The sequence below is a fragment of the Pleurodeles waltl genome, chromosome 2_1, assembly GCF_031143425.1.
Source record: "Pleurodeles waltl isolate 20211129_DDA chromosome 2_1, aPleWal1.hap1.20221129, whole genome shotgun sequence".
Taxonomy (NCBI): Eukaryota; Metazoa; Chordata; class Amphibia; order Caudata; family Salamandridae; genus Pleurodeles; species Pleurodeles waltl.
Window position 1 is genome coordinate 534,665,971 of NC_090438.1, and position 19,771 is coordinate 534,685,741.

Consider the following 19,771-nt stretch of genomic DNA (forward strand, 5'->3'; position numbering starts at 1 on the left):
GGCAATCTGTGATGAGAAAAGTGCAGCCCCTGAAATAAACTCTGTTTCCTGTGAATATAGTACATCACACATAAATATATGTACTTTTTGCATCAAAGGGCATGTGCTCACAGTCTTTGTTGCAAAGGAGTGGTCAAATAATTCAATATAAAAAATTATTATATTATATAATGGAAATATATAACATAACCATATACATATGTTTATAACTCAATGGCACTATCCTCTGGGTAAGTATAGCTAGTAATACTTTTTGAATGGCTAATAAATTTGTGGTTGATTTATGAATCTTCAGGAATCATTGCCCCCAAAGAAATCTGATCCCTATCAGCTCCATTCTTGAAGGTTTCAGAGTACTCTGTCAAGCAGGAGCCAAGAATAGGGGAACGTCCCAAAAACATGATTTCCCTATTCATTTTTTAATGGGTAAATTGAACAGCAACACCACAAAACTGCTTAACGGAAATATACCACATTTGCTAGAAAGTTAGATCTCAGACTAGAAATTGTGCATTTTGTGATTTGGTGTGCATCAGTTCAATAGTTTTTGGGAAATTAAGGTTCAAAATGTTTGCATATTTCACTCCGTAGAGGATTCCCCGAGCTCACAGGCCTTGAGATAAGATCTGATTGCCTGCCAAAACATTTACAGAGATGATGTGGTGGCATCAATTTTAGGGCTTATGCCCTCATTACCAAGCTGGCAGTCTTCAGACTGGCAGCCTTGTGGTTGGACCGCTGGTAAAGTGTCGGGCTGACTGCAACATTACGACCGTGGCGGATGCGCCACGGTCAGACTGCCTGCACTGCAATGTTTCCACCAGCCAATGGCCTACTGATGCCGCAGTCTCAATCTACCAGTGCAGCGCTGCAAGCAGAGCTGCCCTGGGGATTACAACTCCTCTCTCCGCCGGTGTTTACATGGCAGTTGCACCGCCACGTAAATGCTGGCGGATTAAGGGGTGCCAGGCCTCAGCCGGAAACTCATAATAGGGCCAGCGGGAAAGATACTGCACTGCAGTCTCCTGAACATGGAAGTTTGGTGGGCAACCATTTTTGCCTACCAAACTCTTAATGAGGGCCTCAGTCCTGAAAACAGTTTAAAAAAGATATAGGAGGGCAAGTTGGAGACACCTTACCCCCTAGTCCTGATGACCTAAAATTTTTTTTTTTTTATTTAACAGCAAATTTGCAGTCATTCCCTGTGGGACCCCATAAGGTAAAGTTGCTCAGGGTGCCCCTACAATCTACAATGCCCCCCTATACTTTAATTTATTTTCATTTTCAGGAAATGGGGACCGAGTTCCCATGTCTTATAATGGCAGCCTCAATATTTCTCATCATGTTGCTACAAGCCAATCGGAGCACGTGCTCCCCGTAGGATTTGCAGGAACCTTTTGCTTCTTTGAGATTGTTGATACACTGCAGGCTACATGAGGGAGTCCTATGTACCCAGCAATCTGAATATCTATACATTTTTTACCCTAATTTCTCAAAAAAACACTAAACAGATTTACACCAAATCACACATAGCATTCTTTCTGGGTACAAGTCTAGTTTTATGTCAAATTGGGTGTAGTTGCTTTGAGGAATTGGGCTGTAGCAGGGTCCAAAGTTCCTTTTGAAAATTGTATGTGGAAATTGTATTTTGAGACTCCCTTTTACTCAGCTCCTACTTCATCGGCCACGCTGAAACCTTCAAGAGAGGAGCTTGAGTGGATAAACTTTTTTTCTGGAAAAATTTATGAAGGTTCTTCAAACTGCTCCACAGTTATTAGCTAAACAAAAAACTCTCTTCCTATGGGAAGTTTAATTCACCTATAAATATGACAATCACTAAGTAATATATTTAAATAGAAGTTCAGTAGAAGGTGATAACCAAAACTTTTCAGCCATGTCATGGCATTCATTTATGAAACTTGTGATTAAGTGAATAAGAGTGTTAAGTTGACAATATCTGCAGGACTGCTATGGTTCTCACTGGTTGTGGGAATGGGTGTATATATGTTATTATGTGTCTGTTTGTGCTTGTGTGTGCTTGCCATTGGTCACAATTTTTTCTTTGTTCTCCATGCCATGTAGCAGGAAGTAATTTTGTATAGTAAGTGCTCTTAGCCTGCATGTGTTCTTTTTTTCCATGCATCCTTGCTGTTCTTTGAACATGTGGCCAGCAGCCACTTTGTGTAGTGGTCAGTGTGCTTTTGCTATAGGCTAGGGGTGGCGGTAAATTCTGCTCCACCAGTGGAGTTCACAGAGTTTTGCTTATTTTGTATTTTGCTTTAAGTGCAGAGTTTGGCAAAAACTCTGCCATCTGCCTTGTGGTAGAGTTTACCACCCAACCCAATGAACAGCCCATCACAACTAAGGTCTACAACTCCTCATGCTCGCCCACTATTAGCTAAGTCAGTTCCCGCTTGGCTCTGAAAACGCTATTCTAAAATTTGGAGAAAAAAAACGTATGCTTGGCTGCAGTGCTTAAAACATTGCTGCTACTCGTGGCTGAAAAGGTTCAGCCGATAAGAAGTCTGGGCTCCTGTCACCAGCATTACATAAGCCATAAAAGGTGAGCGACTAATCAGTGATGAAAATTGCCTGTCCACCTGAAGAGCAGTGGGTTAGGACACCTGGGTTCCTCCTGAGGACAACTCCGTGGCAGCTCTTGGGTGCCTGTCTCTCTTTCTGTTGTTGCAGTCCTAGCACCACAGCAGAACAGCCATCCCATGACAGCAGAAGGGCAGTCCTCGAGCAGATGAGATCTCCCCCCTGAGCAACAGAGGAGCTCTCGCACATCAGCTGCAGAGGAGCCTTCTCCACTGGCCTGGGAAGACTTGGTCCTTCTTGGGTTAGCACTGGTGGTAGGTAGCACCGAGGCTCAGCCAGCCATGGGTGCCGGGAGCTGCTGCAGTCACTGCTGCTACTGAGGCCCCTCTCCCCACCCTCCCCTTCTATGAGCAGGCTCCTCGAGGCAGCATGGCCACGCATTACAATGACCTGTTCCGGCTGCTCCTCATGGGGGACTCTGATGTGGGAAAGACACAGGCAATGAGTTCTACTCACCACACATCTCCACATCAAGTAAGAGGTCTACATTCATTCTTCCATTGATTCATGGGGCCCCAGTATGTGCTGAAGGGGCACCTGTGCATAATGTGGGCTGTAGACATGTCCATTAATTCATTTGTCCAATAAGGGTGATTCCCGGAATCTGATGTAGATATGTCGTGTATGATGGCTGCATCTTGGCATGTGCCTGTGCTCTCAGAATTCCACCATCTACTCATATATTTATTCATAATAATCCCAAAATAATAGTGCTTATGCTGCCCTGATGGGTTTCTAATGGCATACCCCAATTAATTTGTCCATTCATACAGCCATTCATTGAGCTGCAGGTATGTGGTATAGATTTGTATGATGGCGCTTGTGCTGCACGCAAGGAACTGCACTAAAGCCATGTTGTAAAAGGCTGGACGAGTTTGTAGTGGGTACCTATGGTACTTACACCTTATACCACACGTCCAGTTATCCCTTATTAGTGAAATGTAGGCAGTGTCTACAAGCCAGGCTCTCTAGGTGTAGCTATAGCTGAGCATTCAAGGCTTAACTAGGAGACATGCAAAGCTCATGCAATACCACTGTAGTCGCACAGTGCTCACACACAGGAAAGAAAATACTCAGTGTTACAAAAATAAAGGCATTTTATTTTGGTGCCACAAATGCAAAAAATACCATTAAGACAAACTTCCTTAGGAGGTAAGTAATACACAAATTAAATAAACTAGTATGCAGAAATAGCTGTAAAAACTGTTAGAAAACAATGCAAATAGTGATAATCACAATAGTTAGAAATGGGCCTGGGGGAACACAAATAATATACTAAGAAAGTGGAATGTGAATGTCGGTTTCCCACCTAGGCAAGTCAAGTGTGTAGAGGGGCGCTAGGAGTATTAGAAAGCTCCAAAGGTAAGCAATAGAACCCACCTCAGAGCCCATGAAAGCAGGAGTAAATCACAGTAATTTTCCTAGAACACACAAGAACACAAGAAAGGAGAATATACAAGAGCCAGAAGAGACTGCAAGACACCAACGATGAATCCCTGGACCTGAAGACCCGTGGAAGAAGGAGACCATGTCCAAGAAGAACAGAAGAGTCCAGGGAGAACAGGAGCCCCTGCCAACCCGGATAAAGGTACAAAAGAAGAACCACTGGTGAAGAACAACAGTCAGTACTGCACCCAAGAAGATGAATGTGGGTTCCTGGTTGGTGCCGATGATGTCCCACGATGGATGGATGATTGCAGTCTGGTTTGCATCGCTGGATTCTACCAACAAGCCTCGTCACACATAAAGCTTGCAGTTAGCATAAAATGGCTGTCCCTGGGACCAGGAGGGACCTGGTGGACTCTACCCAGGAGCGGGAGTAAGAGGAGGCTCTCAGAAGACCAGGCAGCGTGCACAGGAGTCCCACAGCATGGGGAGAAAGAAGGTGCAAAAGGAGGCCCATGCAGCACTGAATCAAAGGGTCCCACACTGCCGGAGACCCACGCAGGAAGCTGTGCGTCACAGGAAGGAATTCTTGGGGACCGGAACTGCACAGTACATGAAGAACTTTGTGGAAGGATGCCAGCAAGTCTTGGCAACTGCAAAACACGTGGTGCAAGGGGGTACTGTCTTGCGTGGAAAGGCAAGCTCTTACCTCCACCAAATGTGGACAGTTGGGCGTCAGGACCATCAGGATCACTTCAGTTCACAACCTGTGATGCAGCTCATCAAGAGAGGGGTCCCACACAACTGGTAATTGTGGCAGAGAGGTGCCTTCTGAAGCAGGGGAGTGACTCCTTGACTCCAAGGGAGATTCCTTCATTCTTCTGGTACAGGCTGTAGACAGGCTGTCCTCTGAGGATGCACAACTAGGAAACAGTTGCAGTTGCTGTCAGAAGCTGAAGATACAATGTTGCAAAAGTCATATTTGCTTCTTTGTTGCGGCTTGTAGAGTTCCTAGAGGATCCAGATGCAGTTTCTTTGGTAAGAAGGTGAAGTAAAGGATGCAGAGTATTCCTTCTGGAGTCTTGCAATCTGAATCTGAGGAACCACTGAAGAAAGGGACCCTAAATAGCCCTGAAAGTAGGATTGGTCAGCCAAACAGGCAAGCACCTGTCAGGGGAAGGCTCTGACATCACCTGCTGGTACTGGCCACTCAGATGCTCCCAAAGTTCCCTGACAACTCGGAATCCAAGATGGCAAAACACAGAAACCCTCTAGAGGAGCTCTGAGCACCACCTCTGGGGTGGTGACGGACAGGGGAGTGGTCACTCCTTTTTCCTTTGTCCAATTTCACACAAGAAAAGGGACGTGGTCCTGAACTGGTGTAGACTGGATTATGCAGGGAGGGCACCAAATGTACCTTTTAAAGCATTTTCAGAGGCTCAGAGGCCTCTGAAAAGCCCTCCCGGGCTTGTCACACCTATTTCCAAAGGGAGAGAGTGTAATAGCCCTCTCCCAAAGGAAATCCTTTGTTCTGCCTTCCTGGGCTCAAGCAACAGGAGGGCAGAAACCTGTCTGAGAGGTGGCATCAGCTGGGGCTGCCTGGAACACCTCAAAAAGTCTGGAATGCCAATACTGGGGGTCCTCTATGGAGCCCCCAGAGTGCATGGAATCATACAACCAATGCTTGCAAATGCATTAGTGTCTGATTCCAACATGTTTGATACCAAACATGCCTATGTTTGTAGTTACCATTATGTAGCTGGACATAGATACAGACCTAAGTCCAGTACACATGTAAAATGCATCTCCACACTCATGAAATCTGTGAAAATGGTCCTGGAGGTCATGGGGCACCTCTGCTAATGCAGTGGTGCCATCACATGCATTTACTCTGCACCCTGCCCTCAGGTCAAAGAGGGCTTGCAATATTGGTGACTTATAATTGACCTGGTGCAGTGTAAATGGCAGTAAAAGGGTGCATGCACCTATTCACACAGGCTGCAATGGCAGTCCTGTAGAAGCCTTTGCATGGGCTCTCTATGGATGGCAAAATGTATGCTGCAGCCCATAGGGATCCCCTGGAACCCCGAAGTCCTGGGTGCCTAAGTACCATATACTAGGGACTTATAAGGGGGCACCAGTATGCTAATTGTGGATGAAATACTGGTTTACTAGTATTCAATAACCATAATTTAAGGGAGAAGTATAACTACTGGGGTCCTAATTAGCAAGATCCCAGTAGACACAGTCAAACACACTGACAAACAGGCCAAAAGTGGGGGTAACCAAGCTAGAAAGAGGCTTTTTCCTACACATGTCCCATCCATCATTTCTGTTAGCCCCAGAGATTTGTATAGCATCATATGCCAAGGCAGACTGGACACGCTAAAACCAGCACAAACAGTCCAGATAAGACAAACAGCGTCATTGTTGGGGTGGTTTGATTTTTTTTTTTTTTATGCTGGCTTTGTAACATTTCAGCAATGCATAGTGTATGTCTCAGGGATTAGGTTTAAGGATATTTATGTTGGGGCCGGGGCAGACATCAGCAAATGAGTAGTTTTGTGATACAATTTTCTCAACACCGGACAAAATACATCTGGTAATCTGCCAATATTGTTTCACTTTTCTGAATGTGCCCAGAGATCGGTGTTCAAACAGTTCATACCTTGTGCTTGCTAGTAATTGGCAGTCCTGAGAGGCATCTGTTTTTACATAACTCTGCGTAATTCTATAGAGTAAAACTCCACAAGCTCTTCCCACCCCAACTATAGGCCTGCATGTGTTTTATATTGTCCATGCCTTCTTCCTTGATATTGTTTGAACATGTGACTGAAGGCAATTTTGTGTGGTAGTGTCTTAAATTCTTTATTATCAGTTTTCAAAAACATTTTCTAGGGATATTGATAGAAGAGGGGTATACCTTTTTGCTTTTCGTTAATTTTTTCTTTTTTCCCTGATATCAGTCTAATGTGCTTGGGGATGATGGTAGCATGTATGTACAGTTTTTATATATTCTATGCATTTTTTCCATTTTCCCTTCTGAGACACTAGCAATTATCTGTTTTATATTATTTAATGTTTCCCTGAACCCCTTGCTTGCCATAGGTCTCATAGGCCATAAGCACACAGTAGCATTTTTTTAAGGATTATTCAATTTTTCCCTGCTTGCTCTGCCTGGTGAAGGCACAAACCAGCATTAATGTTTTTAAGGATTATCCCATTTTCACTTGTACCCCCCCGCCACAGGTGTCTCGTAGGCCTTAGAGCCATATAAAGTGGAATTTCCATCTGTATGTTATTGAAATATTATGTTGTAATGGTTTAAAATGGATAGACTATTATTTGTGATGTGGCCATAGTAAATTATTTTGTCTATAGATTCATACTACAAATGCCATGGTTCACTAATTTTTTATTGTTTGCTTGCTTTTAGGTGCACAAGAGACATCATCACACACAGGACATGTAGTGCTGAGAGACTAGGGCCCTCATTATGGAACACTGCCACCGCCGTGGTGATGGTGACCAGAAGACCGCCAGTGGCGGTAGACTGCACACCGCCGAAAAATGATGCCAAAAAGTCAAACCTTTAAAAATCCTGCAACCTCCACCCACCACCAGGGCCTACGACGGCCAAAAGGCACATCCTACCCTGCCACCTCCATTCAGACAAATCCTCCACCCACCAAATAATTATGCACAAATCAGTGTGGCGGATAGTGAATGCCGAACGACCATTGGAGGTACGCATCGCCACGGCCAGCAATGGAACCCACCAACAACAAGTGCACACATTGGCAACTTTGAAACCCACAAACCTGACACACATTCACAACACTATAAAACACTCACACACATACCCACAATCCTTTGCATCACCAATAGCGTGACTGAGATTGACAACACAACATGCATACACTGAACCCAAATTCACATGAGTCACCCACACAAATAAACCACCAAAACACATACATACCCCAAACACCATCACAAGCCACACACACAACCACACGACAGCACCGTCACCAATTCACTCACAACACACAACCCACAACACACACCATGGCACCCCCTAAGCAACCCCGCTTCACAGACTGAGAGCTAAGGACCATGGTGGATGAAATACTCAGGGTTGAGCCACAACTATTCGAAGACCAACTCATCGCAACCCTCTCCCGGAACCCACCCATCGACACCACCGACACTGACGCAGCTACCTGCAACTTCAGGCAATGGATCAACACCTGTGCCAACACTCTCACCCCAATCAATAATCCCTCCAACAGACACACTGACAGAAGGGCCTTCAGGTTTACCGCCGACTTCCTCGAATCTAAGCAAACCTGCCATAGACTTGAGAGAAAGTGGAACCAAGACTAGACTCTGGACAACCGCACAGCCTTCAAAAACACCATCCACATACACCAACAACTCATCCGAACCACCAAGAGAACCGCCTTTAAAGACTGAATCAACAACAACGCACACAGCCACAATGAGCACTTCAATATCGTGAAGGAACTCTCCAACTCCAGCTCCAACGCCAGCGCCAACGATATCCTGCCGGTCTCAAGACCTCTGTGACTCCCTAGCCTCCTGCTTCCACCACAAGATTGCAGACATCCACGACAGCTTCAGCGCCCAGACCCCCCTGGCAACCACCAGACCACAAATTCACCTCTGACTAACCTCCTGCTCTCCTGGATCCCTGCCAACGACAATGGCAATGACACCATCGAAATCATGAACACCATCCAGTCTGGCTCACCATCTGACCCCTGCCCTCACCACATCCTCAACAAAGCCTGCTCCGTAATCGCACCCCAACTACAGAAGATCATTAACAGCTCTTTCGAGTCCGCCACCTTCCTGGAGAGCTGGAAACACGCCAAGATCAACGCCCTCCTCAAAAAACCCAAGGCGGACCCAAAGGACCTCAAGAACTTCTGGCCTATCTCCCTGCTCCCCTTCCCGGCAAAAGTCATTGAGAAGGCTGTCAACAGACAACTAACCCGCTTCCTTGAGGAGAACTGCACCCTGAACCCTCCCAAATCCAGATTCTGCAGCAAACACAGTACCGAAACTGCCCTCATCACTGCCACCAGTGACATTAAAACCATGATGGACAATGGCGAATCAATGGCCCTCAACCTCCTGGACGTCTTGGACGTGATCGACACAATCTGCCACCACTTCCTATGCTCACGCCTCAGCAATGCAAGAATCTGTGACAGAGCCCTGGACTGGGTCACCTCCTTTTTCACCGGCAGAATCCAGAGAGTCCGTCTCCCCCATTCCGCTCAGAGGCCACCAAAATCATCTGCGGCATACCCTAGGGTTCGTCCCTCAGCCCAACTCTCTTCAACGTCTACAAGGCCATGCTCGCTAACATCACCCGATCCCACAACCTCAACATCATCTCATACTCTGACGATACCCAGCTGATCCTCTCCCTCACCAAGGACTCCGCCAAGACCAACCTCCACAAAGGAATGAAGCCAATCGCCGAATGGCTAAAAAACAGCTGCCTCAAACTCAATTCCAACAAGACGGAAGTCCTCATCTTCGGCTCGACCCCCTCCTCATGGGATGACTCCTGGTGGCCTGCCACTCTCGGAGCCACTCCGACTCCCACTGACCACACATGCAACCTAGGATTCATCTTGGATTCCTCATTATCCATGACCCAACAAGAAAAAGCGCTCTCCTCCTCCTGCTTCAACACCCTCCGCATGCTCTGAAAGATCTACAAATGGATCCCCACTAAAACCTAAAGAACAGTCACCCAAGCCCTCATAAGCAGCAAACTGGACTACGGCATTGCCCACTACGCAGAAAACATGACCAAACTCCAGAAGAGGCTGCAATGCATCCAGAACGCCTCCGCACGCCTCATCCTGGACATTACTGGCCACTGCCACATCACAGGCCATCTAAGAGACCTGCACTGGCTTCCAGTCAACAAAAGAATCTCCTTCAAACTCTTCATCCACGCTCACAAAGCACTGCACAACACAGGACCAGAATACCTCAGACGGCTCTCCTTCTACACCCCGACCCGGCATCTCCACTCTGCCGACCTCGTCCTCGCAACAGTCCCACACGCCCGCAGAACTACAACTGGCAGAAGATCATTTCTCGCACTTTGCCGCCAAGACATGGAGCACTCTTCCCACCCACCTGTGTTAAACCAAAGACCTCCTTACCTTCAGGAAACTTCTCAAGACCTGGCTGTTCGAGCAGGAGCAGCACCTCCTCCTCTTCCCCCCCACGTCAGCACCATGAGACCCTCATGGGTGAGTAGTGCGCTTTAAAAATTCCTGATTGATTGATTGATTGAACTATTCGGGGCACAGGTGCTGCATACACCCGTGGCCAGGAAGATGCAGCTATGGCAGACAATAGTCAACAGGGTCAACGCAGTCGCAAACCATCCATGCACAAGGGACAACATTCGGAAGAGATGGAACGACCTACGCGGGAAGGTTCAGTCAATGGCATCCAGGCACAACATTGCCGTACAGAAGTCTGGTGGTGGTCCCCCACCTACACCCGCAGAAAACACTGACTGGGAGGAGAAGGTCCTGGTGATCCTGCACCCAGAGGGCCTCACCAGACTCACTGGAGGACTGGACTCAGGTTAGTCAACTACAACACCTTAACAGTCACCACAGATATAACGCATGTATCACCCCACCCCACTCACTACCACCAGGACCCATCCCCTACCCGGTCCACAACACCCACATCCAACTTCCCTGCATGCCCACAATCTCACAAACAGACCACCATCCAGCCCCCTGGGCACAGTCACCTACCCCGGAATAGATTCCCAGTGCCACTAAAGCACTCACAATGTACCTCCACCCCCATATAAAATGCAACTAAATGTACACAAAGGGACCTAGCATGCCACGACAGGGGGATATAACCATCAAATAGTGCAGAGTAGATCTGCAATTGCCGAGAAAGTACCTGACAGCCACCTGTCTATTCCCCCACACTCAGGCAGCACCACCCATGCCTCCCAGATGGAGAAGTCAAGGAGTGCCTGCGCCCCACCTGAAGACAGAGGTAACACTCAAGAGAGTGCAGAGGGATGCCTTGAAATAGTGGAACTCCCTGGCCCATCACACAGTCCTTGACTGCCACCCTCCAGCAGCCCCAACCAGGATACCACTGACACCCCTACCACCCAGCCACCATCATCAGCTCTGGCCAAACAACCCCACACCAGTGTCTCCCAGCCACAGACTGATGGCCCACATGTACAGAGGCCAAAGTCTCCACCTACCAACAGGCAGGATGACGAAGGGCCCAGTGCAAGTGGGACTGCCAGACCTGTGCACGGGACACAGGCACGGGGGCTAGCACCAGTGGGAGGGCATCAGTGGCCCAGGGGGGTGGCCAAAGGATGGATGCTGCAGCCCAGAGGGTGATATCTGATGTCTTGGGAGCATACTACCATACCCAGGACATGATGGTCCAGATCCTGGCCACCTTAGAGCAGAATCAGAGGCTGCAGATAGCACACCACCAGGAGGCCATGGAGCAATGGAAACAGCTCAATGCCACCATGACCTCCATTGCAGGGGTACTGCAGCACCAGTACCACAGCCAGTCTGAGACCTCCACCCACCTGCAAACACCGACCACTAGCCTGGCCACTGGCCTGCCTACTACATCTGCAGCAGCTACTGGACCTGTGGCACTGCCAGAGGACATACAGGAAACCAGCAACCCTATCCCTGCAGCCCAGCTTGACCTTCGCAAATGTGCCCTCAGACCCAGATATGCCACTGAAACACCAGCCAAGACCAAGCATAGCACCAGGAAGTGACTCTGCCCTGAACTGTCTCCCTTGGTGTCACAGAGCTACCTTGTTGACATGCCACTGCCATCACACCATCTTCCAATGGCTACATGGACTAAATCCCAGTGCTAGCAACAGCTGAGCATATGTACCTGAGTATGTATTTGCACCATATACCCACTCCCTTTCACTGACCCAACACTTCTGTATATTTTGCCATTCTATAAATACACCCACACAATATTGGGTTTCCTGACACATGCCACCTCAGTCATCAGTTAGCATTGTCACTGACAATAGACACCACATTACTTATCACATAAGTCAGACTGAAACTATGCAGTGAATACATCAGCATCATTGAACAGGACCTTAAAGTCACTGGAAGTATATGCGGACTAGCTGGGTCCTGGAGTTGAGATTTTCACCCTCTTCTTCCTCAGCATCACTCTCATCCTCTCTCTGAGGTTGCAGAGCGGGTTGGACAGCACCCTCCTCTTCCAGAAGGGGGGTAGCTTTCCTCACAGCCAAGTTGTGCAGCATGCAGCAGGCCACCACTATCTTACACACCTTGTCAGAGACATAGCACACTAGCCTTCAGGAGACCTATGATGCGCTCAATCACCCTCCTACTACATCCATGGACCTCATTATAATTCCTCTCTGTATCTTTCCTGGGATTCCTCACAGGTGTCAGGAGCCATTGCAAGTTGGGGTAGCCAGAATCACCTGCAAAAGTGGGTGAAAGAGGACTTGAACAAACTGGCATTACTTGCATACAGCCTGGCTGTCAGCTATGTAACTGATCCAGAGTCACACACACTCATCTATGAGCCATCATCTGTCACCTTGTAGTTGTTCCATTATGTGTGGCACACTACTGTTTCTCATGACAAATGAATCATGGACTGAGCCTGGGAACCTGGCATTGACATGTGAAATGTACTGATCAGCAGTACACTCCAATGGTACATTAATGGAGTGATAGTTCTTACGATCCCTATACACCTGTTCATTCACTCTTGGGGGTATGAGAGCTCTGTGGGTTCCATCAATGGCACCTATCATGTGGGAGATATTAGCAAAGGCATAAAATCCAGATTTGATGGCAGGAAGTTCAGCCATTTAGGGAAACTGGACATATGTTTACAAGTGTTGAACTTAGGCATTCAGGAATTTTGACAGGATGAGGCTGAACATTGGCTGCTATATCCCAGCACCCATGCCCACAGTCACCTGAATTGAGTCCGTAGCCAAAAAATGGAGCACAGATAGCACTTGCACAGTTGTAGGGATGGCATGCTGATTTTGATTTGCCGGTTTCAGAACAGGATCCATTAATGCACAGAGGTCATGGATTGTAGCTCTAATGAGGCCATAGGTGATAATGATGTGATGTTCCTCCATAGTTTCAAGATCTACCAGGGGTCTGTATACAGATGGGGCCCTCCCTCGCCACATGGGTTTGTACCTATGGGGTAGGAAAAAACACATTATGAGTGTCAACTTACATTTGCATCCCATGATGTCACTGTATTTTAAAAAGTGCGAGATGTGGGTAACACACACAAATGGAAAGTACACCGTCAGGCAAATGTGTGCTGAGTTAACTCTGTCATACTGGGATCACAGTGTGGACAAACTTTCAAAGATGAGTACATCTGAGGATTATAGAATCATGTCAGCAAGCAACGAAAGGAGAGCGATTTGGGCCCTGGATGAGGGCCCTGGCCAGGCTATGGTGATGTGGTGGTAGCAAAATAGCAGTATCCTACCATCCAGGTATGATATTGTTGAAGTGACTTAATTCCTCTGGCATTAGTTGTCATGGTGGAAGGTGGTGTTCACCGCCGTGCACCTGATCTTTGGATTACATGGCTGTCAATGGGGAACAAATGCAAAAAGAACAAGTGATGGACGGAATGCTGAACAATGTCAAACATTCACCCCCAGTACAGAGATCTGGGCCTAAATCCATCGTTTTTTTGCTGCCCATGCCATTCCAGTTTGGACCCAGCCATATGCAAATCAGTCTTGACCCTCTTCCCCATGGGAACAGTTCAGCCCGAACTGCCAGGCCAGGTCTTCACTGGACTGGAAACAAGCATCCTGGGACCGGTTTCGGGGTTTCACCCCTCATCAGCCAGGCTAGCTTAAATCCAGTGTCAATGGGGAACCTGGGCCAACATGATCACCAGCAGTGGTGACGGAGCATACCGATGCGCTACCTACACCATTTTGTCAGACACTTGACTCTTGATTCCCGTGAAGGGTAGTATTCCACTGCGTGTGCTGCTGTTTCTTGATTTTGGTCCCTGAGATGGCGCGAGTTACAGGGGAACGAGCCCTGGCCTTCACCGCAGAGGAGCTGAAGAAGCTGGTGGATGGGGTCCTGCCTCTGTATGCAAAGCTGTATGGGCGAGGAGGAGGTGAGTTGGCATCTGTCATGCTTATATGTGTGTGATTGTGGCAGATGCTGGTGGATGGGGTCCTACCTCTGTATGCAAAGTTGTATGGGCGAGGAGGAGGTGAGTTGGCATCTGTCATGCTTATATGTGTGTGATTGTGGCAGATGCATATGTGTAGGAAAGTACCATCTTGCCTGGCATGTTAACCCCATTTTTACTTGTGTTTCAGTTTGTTTTTGCCTGTCTCACTGGGATCCTGCTAGCCAGGACCCCAGTGCTCATAGTTTGTGGCGTGAATGTGTTCCCTGTCTGGTGCCTAACTGTGTCACTGAGGCTCTGCTAATCAGAACTTCAGTGCTTATGCTCTCTCTGTCTTTAAAATTGGCACTGCAGGCTAGTGACTATTTGACCAATTCTGATTGGCACACTGGAACACCCTCATAATTCCCTAGTATATGGTACCCAGGGTATTGGGGTTCCAGGAGATCCCTATGGGCTGCAGCATTTCTTTTGCCACCCATAAGGAGCTCAGACAATTCTTACACAGGACTGCCACAGCAGCCTGAATGAAATAATGTCCAAGTTATTTCACAGCCATTTTACACTGCACTTAAGTAACTTTTAAGTCACCTATATGTCTAACCCTCACTTGGTGAAGGTTAGGTGCAAAGTTACTAAGTGTGAGGGCACCCTGGCACTAGCCACACGTGTCCATTACATATAGGTCAATACCTATATGTAGCTTCACAATGGTAACTCCGAATATGGCCATGTAACATGTCTAAGATCATGGAATTGTTCCCCCATGCCATATATGGTATTGGGGTGCCAATCCCATGCATCCCTGGGGCTCCAGCATGGACTCCAGGTACAGCCAAACTAACTCTCTGGTGTTTTCACTGCAGCAACCACTGCTGCCAACCCACAGACAGGCCTCTGCCCTCTGCCCTCTGGGGATCTGGGCAGCCCAGTCCCAGGAAGGCAGAACAAAGGATTTCCTCTGAGAGAGTGTGTTACACCATCTCCTTTTGGAAATAGGTGTTAAGGGCTGGGGAGGAGTAGCCTCCCCCAGTCCCTGGAAATGCTTTGAAGGGAACAGATGTTACCCTCCTTGCATAAGCCAGTCTACACCAGTTCAGGGATCCCCCAGCCCCTGCTCTGGCGTGAAACTGGACAAAGGAAAGGGGAGTGACCACTCCCCTGTCCATTATCACCCCAGGGGTGGTACCCAGAGCTCCTCCAGTGTGTCCCAGACCTCTGCCATCTTGAATGCAGAGGTGTGAGGGCACAAGAGAGGCCACTGAGTGGCCAGTGCCAGCAGGTGATGTCCTCCTGATAGGTGCTTACCTGGTTAGGTGGCCAATCCTCCTGTGAGGTCTATTTAGGGTCTCTCCTGTGGGCTTCTCTTCAGATAACGAATGCAAGAGCTCACATTTCCTCTGCATCTCCTGCTTCGACTTCTGCCAAGGATCGACCGCTGACTGCTCCAGGACGCCTGCAAAACTGCAACAAAGTAGCAAGAAGACTACCAGCGACATTGTAACACCTAATCCTGCCAGCTTTCTCGACTGTTTCCTGGTGGTGCATGCTCTGGGGGCTGTCTGCCTTCACCCTGCACTGGAAGCCAAGAAGAAATCTCCCGTGGGTCGATGGAATCTTCCAGCTGCTAACGCAGACACCAAACATCTGTATCACCGGTCCTCTGGGTCCCCTCTCATTTTGACGAGCTTGGTCCCTGGAACACAGGAGCTGGATCTAATTGACACGGACAGTCCAGTGGTCCACCTGTCCAAATTTGGTGGAGGTAAGTCCTTGCCTACCTACGCCAGACAGTAATTCTGTGTACTGCGTGAACTGCAGCTGCTAGGGCTTCTGTGCACTTTTGCAAGGAATCCTTCATGCACAGCACAGCCCAGGTCCCCAGCACTCCGTCTTGCATTGTGCAACTCACTGAGTTGACCACCGGCTTCGTGGGACCCTCCTTTGTAGTGTTGAGATGACCGCCATGCTCAGTTTTCTTGAACCCATGTTCAAGTGCTTTTGCGGATGCTGCCTGCTTCTGTATGGGCTCTCTGTGTTGCTGAGTGCCCCTTCTGTCTCCTCTTCCAAGGGGCGACCTCCTGGTCCTTCCTGGGCCCAGGCAGCACCCATTTTCTTTAACCGTGACCTTTGCAGCTAGCAAGGCTTGTTTGAGGTCTTTCTGCGTGGAAACAACTCTGCATCCTCCAGCACACTGTGTCACATCTTCTGTATAAAGGAGAAGTTCCGGGCATTGTTCCAGAATCTTCAGCTTCTTCCACCCGGAGGCAGCCTTTTGCACCTTCATCCGGGGATTAGTGGGATCCTACCGCCCTGGACACTTTCGTGACTCTTGGACTTGGTCTCCTTCCTTTGCAGGTCCTCAGGTCCAGGAATCCGTCTTCAGTGCTTTGCAGTCAGTTGTGGTCTTTGCAGAATCTCCTATCACGACTTTAGTGTGTTTCTGAGGAAGTAGGGTAACTTTACACCTACTTTTCAAGGTCTTGGGGTGGGGTATCTTGGACACACTCAGTGTTTTCTTACACTCACAATGACCCTCTACCCACTACACTAGGCCTGAGGTCCCTAAATGGTTTGCATTCCACTTTCTTAGTATATGGTTTGTGTTGCCCTTAGGCCTATCGCATCCTACAGTGTTTGCACTACTTTTCTAACTGTTTATTTACCTGATTTTGGTTTGTGTGTGTGTATTTTGTGTATTTTACTTACCTCCTAAGGGAGTATATCCTCTGAGATATTTTTGGCACTTTGTCACTAAAATAAAGTACCTTTATTATTAGTAACTCTGAGTATTGTGATTCTTATGACATAGTGCTATATGATATAAGTGGTATAGTAGGAGCTTTACATGTCTCCTAGTTCAGCCTAAGCTGCTCTGCTATAGCTACCTCTATCAGCCTAAGCTGCTAGAACACTACTAATCCACTAATAAGGGATAACTGGACCTGGCACAAGGTGTAAGTACCATCAGGTACCCACTATAAGCGAGGCCAGCCTCCTACAATGTGGGTCCGGTGTGTGACTGTCCAGCCGTAGATTGTCTGGCACGTTATGCTTGTGAGTTGAAAACATGCCTGTCAACAATGGCTGTTCCAATGGTACGACATGGCATTTGTATCCAGTGCACACATACTGGCATCTGTTTCTTCGCTCTGTGTGTCCCATGCAGATCAGCGCCCATCAAAAGAAAGGCCTGTGGCAAGCCATTGCCAAGGAGGTGTGGAACCTGGGGGTCTACAACCGGTGGAGCACCCACTGCAGGAAGCAGTGGAACGGGCCAGGAAGACAGGAGAGGTCCAGCTGAGGAAGGCCTCCCAATGAGGAAGGGGTGCCCGTCGGACCCTGACCCTCCTAAAGGCCCACATTCTAGCGGTGGCCTATCCGGATCTGGATGGGCACTTGAAGGCAGCACAGCAGCCATAAGGGGGTGAGTACCAATACTGTTGTGACACCGCTTTGATGGATGGATGTTGGTGCTGTAGTATGTATGCATTGTCGTGACAGGCACTTGGACAAGTGTGTTCCTGCAGCCCTGCCCCCTCCAAGTCCTTGGGATGGTGTAAGGGCTAGTTTGGGCAGTCTCTATAGGCCTATGAGAGGTCCCCTTTTTGTCATATGGTATTCATTGTTGCCTTATGGACCTGTAAGTGCATTGGCTGGGCATGGTCACTCATGGGTGTACTCCACACTGTGTATCAGGTTTGTGTTTCATGAGGGTTATGTGGTGTATTCTATCAGGGGCACAATCATTATGTATGTTGCCTGTGTTGAGTGTACGTGTGTGACCTGGATGGGAGTGTGAGTGAGCCAAAATTTACATATCTCTAGGAATTTACATACTTCACTCTTGTTTTGTTCCCCACCCCTGTGCTCTTGTGTCCCTGTGTACATTAGCACCATTTGGTGAGGAAGCTAAGGCACCGGCTAGAGGGGATGCAGCAGCCCACGGTTCCAAGGAGGCATAGTCGAGCGACCAGTGGGTTGGGGGGCGAGGGGAGTACCACGGGGAGGCAACAACCACCGGAGGTTGTGACTCTGATACCTTCTCCGATGGCAGCTCCCTGGTGGTGGTGACCATATTAAGCCCACCCATTCTTTGACGTCTTCTGCCACCCCCATACCATCACGGCCCTCCCAGTTGCTCCCCACCGAGTTGCCCATGCTCGCTCACCAAGGAGGGTGGGCGTCTCCTTCTCCCCAGCAACTCATCCCCTGGTCAGCCCTGCTGCCCTCACGAAGGAGGCTTGTGACCGCCTGAGAACCATCTCTGTAGGGCAGACAACCACCGTGAATGCCATCCAAGGGCTAGCTTCCCAGATGCAGCAATGCAATGCATACCAGGAGGACATTCACTGTGCCAAGTCTGGCCTACAGAGATCTTTTCAGGCTCTGGCCTCCTCTTTAACAGCAGCAAGTGTCCTGGTCTTTCCGTCCCCCCTCCCACCACCTCTACCCCTTCCAGCACCCCACTTCCTTCACCGATCCCAAGCACACATACAGACAGCCATGCACACAGATCAACACACAGGAAGAACACTGAAAAACAGAAGCACCACACTTCCCACCACATGCAGGCACATACCCAACATACAAAAGCACACACAACAACATCCACTTTCCCCAGTGTGTCGACCTCCCCGCCACCCTGTCTGTCACCTCACCATGCACACCCACACGCACTGCACCCTCAGTAACTGCTGCTGCCCCATTCATGCAGTCAACACAACATCTGACATCCAGTCATGCACCGCAGACACCACACCTGCACTCACCACGACTACATTGACAGACACTTGCAGCACACTCACCAGACCTGCAGACACCCAGACAGCATCCATGTACAGTGCCAGCCTGTCCTCTCCCACCGTGTCCATCCCCCTCTTCTCAAAACACTCACAGACATCCACACCACACACATCCACCACAAATAGGCATACTTTACAGGCACCTGCATCCCCCTCCGGCACACCTATACCTGATACAAGCACTCCCTCAACCTCCACTCCCAGACCTTCCTCCAAATCCCCTCCAACTGCACCTAAGAATCTTTTCCTCTCCCGTGTTGACCGGTTTGAGCCCACTGGCCCAGCCTGTCTTGTTCCTAAACGTGCTCATGTCCTTACCCAGTCCACTCCTTCCTCTTCCAAGCCCGCCCCGGTCTGCCCTTTTCATTCCCGAACCCTTTCCCCAAGGAGGAAGAGGCCACGTAGTGCCTCAGGTCCCTCTGCCACCCCCTAGTCCAAGCCCAATCACCCAACTACCAAGGCCAAGCCCAAACCCCCTCCACCTCCCAAACTTAAGCCCAAGCCCCCCCTTCCAGATATAAGTACCCACCCCACCCCTGTTCCCTGAGGTGCCTTGCTGCCCCATTGATGCCCCTTTCAAGTGGAGTACCCTTTGCACATGTGAGAGTCAAATTCATCCTAAATTGGCCCTTCTGTGATTTGGGAATGGACTGGCCAATGGCTTTATTTGGACATTATAAATACATTTGAGTGCCCAGTAGTGCTGTTGGCACAAT